The sequence below is a fragment of the Octopus bimaculoides genome, chromosome 3 (genome assembly GCF_001194135.2).
Source record: "Octopus bimaculoides isolate UCB-OBI-ISO-001 chromosome 3, ASM119413v2, whole genome shotgun sequence".
NCBI classification, from domain to species: domain Eukaryota; kingdom Metazoa; phylum Mollusca; class Cephalopoda; order Octopoda; family Octopodidae; genus Octopus; species Octopus bimaculoides.
Window position 1 is genome coordinate 59,903,904 of NC_068983.1, and position 4,124 is coordinate 59,908,027.

At 34.6% G+C, this 4,124-nt stretch overlaps 1 protein-coding gene across 1 annotated transcript in view; it reads left to right on the forward strand.

The window, feature by feature from the left end:
* Positions 1-4,124, forward strand: part of LOC106867600 (voltage-dependent calcium channel subunit alpha-2/delta-3) — a 620,656-nt gene that overhangs the window by 480,323 nt on the left and 136,209 nt on the right. The gene's annotated exons all lie outside the window — the stretch shown is intronic.

A 4,124-nucleotide genomic window follows, 5' to 3' on the forward strand; every position in this document is an offset into this window, starting at 1 on the left:
TATATATATATAATAGTGACAGAAGCAGTATTAATACTAGAAGGTATTAATACTACTTCTCAAGGTAAACAATGCAGTAATCTGTGTTCTAGCACAACCTCCATGTTAAGCTGAAGATCAAGATTACCTTTTGATACATATATCATCATATATATACATATATATATATATATATATACATGCACACACACATGCATGCACACATACACACACATGCACACATAGCAAAACGAAAATGGAATTTTTTTTGTATTACTTATTCACCATTACACATCTTTCATTTGCTAGTAGAAATTATAAAGTTTTACATATTAGATAGACATGTAAGGAATATCTCTATCATTCCCAATTTTAATATGTATTTTGACTAATGATTGTTTCTAAATAAGAATGAGGTGGAAGTTCAGAGAACTATTACCTCTGTTGGCCACAAAAAAGACTCTCTCTCAGAGTGAAAAGTAGACTGTATGAAGTTTGTGTGCAAATTGCTATACTCCATGGGCTCTGAATGCAGAAGACATGTGTAGACTGGAGAGGAATGAAGGTAGTATGCTCTGTTGGATGTGCAAATGTGTTGAGAGGAAGTTGCGCATAAGAGGAATTAAATGCAGCATGCAAGAGAGAAGATTACATTAGTTTGGACATGTGATGAAGACAGCTGTATAAAGAAGTGCCATTCACTGAAAGTGGATGGTACCTGTGGAAGAGGGAGACTCAGAGGGACATGGGATGAAGTGGTGAAGACTAATCTCAGGATGTTAGGCCTTGTGGCGAAAATGACAATGGACCGAGATATCTGGTGATATGAGGTTCTTGAAAAAACCCACCCGTGTCAGTGAAACTGTGTTCTAGTAACGCTGTATGTTCCACCCACTTGTAACAAACTTTTCCTACACCCTACACCAACAAACTAAGTCTCTTCTCTTCCTCATATTTCCTCTTTCATGTACTATGTTTATCTCTCACTCCCCAATCCTATCTATTCGGCCCTGCTCATTGTATCATCGCTATTCAGTAGTCCCCCATCCCCTCTATATACCCAGGTTTTCACCAGCCACTACATTCCTGACTCCCACTCTCTACTCATGCTTCTTTGGCAATACCCTGCCACTTATATTATGACCTCTGTACCTTGAGCGTATGCCCTGACACTTGCCACCATCTCTTTTTCCGTATGATAGTGGTACTTATTTATAGCTATTACAACATGATGTCAAAACAGAAGGAAACAAACATACCCTTCACATACTTATATATACACACACATGCACAAACACACTGCTTTCAACCTTCATCTACCAAATCCACTCACAAGGCTTTGATCAGCTTTGGGCTATAGTAGAAGCCACTTGTGCAAGTTGCCACACAATGGTGCTAAATCCCAAACCCCATGATTTGATAAGCAAGCTTCTTAATCACACAGATTTAATAAGATTTGCTTGGCTATTTCTAATGTCTTTTCATGGCAGCTATACATATATCACATCAATAAATTTGCATCAGGAATTCTAGGACTGTTGATTTTCAAGTTCAGAATATATTTCAGCCTTGTGAAGTCATGTGACTTAATAGTTAGGGTATGTGGCTCACAATCATTAGGTCGTGAATTTGATTCCTGGTGGCATGTTGTATCCTTGAGAAAGACACTTTATTTCACATTGCTCCAGTCCACCCAGCTGGCAAAGATGAGTCGTACCTGTAATTCAAAGGGCCACCCTCTTCACATTCTGTGTTACACCAAATCTCCCTGAGAACTACATAAAGGGTATGTATGCTTGTGGAGTGCTCATCTACTCGCACGTTAATTCCATGAGCAGGTTGTTCTGTTGATTAGATCAACTGCAAAACTTGTCATCATAACTGACAGAGGGCCAATGTATTTCAGCCATAAAATGTTGCTGACTTTATGCAATGCACAAGTCCAAATTATCCTGGAGTACTCCTCTCACTTTTAGTGTGAATCATTTTTATTCTTTTTAATTTTCTTTTTTATGCTACCAAAGATACACAGCTTCATTCATCAACACTTTTAAACTACTCACATATTAGCAAGCTGTTGTCTGTCTCTGTCTTCTCTTAAAACTGTCTCTGCTCAGAAAATGACCAATTTTATACAACTTCTGCCTAAATATATACACTTCACTCATCATTCTTACATTTATTACTCATACTATACCTCATTCTCTACCCTTTACACAAAATATTTTTCCCAATCTTTCTCTTCGTAATTGCATTTTTTGCAACTCTATGCCTACATTTTCCTTTCAGCTACTAAATTACAAAAGTTTAAACCTAAGCATTAGCCATATCAATCCCCCATCCTCTATTCTAGGACTACTTGAAAAGCTTATGAGCACTGTTGCTTGTTTGTTTGTTTTTTCTTTTGTTTTTTTTGTTTTTTATTCTTCCATTCTAAATTTTTTTTAAATTGTAACTGCATAAATATAGTCCTAAAACCATAATAAATGGCAGATGAAAGGTAATTTCCAACATTTTTCTGAATAACTCTCTTTGATATTTTCAATCTAATGATAAAATGCACTTTGAGCTTAATATCATCATTAACATTTTAACATTTGTTTTTCCATGCTGATATGGGCTGGGAAAGGGATCTGCAATAGAGCACTCTACTAATAATCTCAATCTTTCATCATCTCTTCTGTAAAGCCCAGCATCCTCAGATCTGACTTCACCACCTTTTCCAATGGTTTTTTTGTTTCTATCTTTCTCTTGCCAAACTATATTGAGGTACAGAACACAGTACTTTTTCACTAGTACATATTCATTGTTCATATAACATTAACCCTTTAACATTCAGATTACTTTGTCAAACGTAATGCTTATTTATTCACATTGTTTTAAAATTGATTGTGCACTATCCTATAGCTTTGAGATTTTGGTAATGTGATTGTTTATTTTTAAAATGACATTGTAGGGTTGCTGTGAGAGGCCAGATTTGGCTGATCTGAAGATAAAATAAGTAGAATAATTTGGCCAGATATGACTAGTTTAAATACTAAAAAAGTTAAATACTCTGATTTTTGAGGACCTGTTTCTAACGATCATTGGGAAGATGTCATAGTCAAACAATTCATCCCCAAACGTCAGAGAAGGAACAATGAAGGGAAGAATGGAACCACATTGCAACCAATGTTGTAAAATAACATCTGATTGTTTGGTTGAAAAGTGAGAAGTGATATTTAAATAAATTTCAGTGTATTTCAACAAAGATCTTGCAAGATAAAAGTACCAGTGCATAATTCAATAATTTAAAACTATCAACAAAATGTCTGGAATTTGTTGAGTTTCTATGAACATCTGTAGTACTAGTATCTGCTAACTTAAAAGTTTTATCAGTTCTCCAGTAGCCAAGATTATTTTCCTCTTTGAACCCATCACACACACACACACACACACACACACACACACAAACATATTCTGGTACACATTTGAAGCAAATGTTACCCATATGACTAGCCAGCTTTCACTCACCAACAATAGCCTACACCTCATTGATGTATATTTTTCTTCTGTCTTTTACACTGCTATTTATAAAGGTTTTGCTGCAAGTTCATCACAGGCAATTATACTGCAGTAAATATATCTCCTATAATTTTATTGCTTGGTAATTTCATCACAAAATAATTAAATCAAGAGCCATTATGTAAATTCGTCATCAGGCTAATTGTATCATTGGTAAAAAATCATCAGTGTGCTTTATCTGTTGAGTAAATGCATTGTTAAGAATTATCTAAAGTTTTATCCATAGACAAAATACATCACATTTCATTAACAAGGAAAATGAAAAAAAATCAATGACAAAACATTCATCTTATGATCTGGAAAATTGTAGAAATGTTAAAAAAGGAACAATGAGGAAATGAAATAATAATCAATGTATTGTTGCAGAAAATCTACACAGCGAAATATATATTACACATATTTTTTTTTTCTCTCCTTGTTTCTTTCTGTGTTCCTTTCTGTGGAAGAGCGTAGGCTCGAAACGTTAAAGACTTTTTCAATTCCTGAGCGTTATACTAATACATCCATTTGTTTTCTACATCACCTGTCTTCGTCTTTTGTCTTTTTGTGAATTCTCCCTATATATATATTTATATATATAT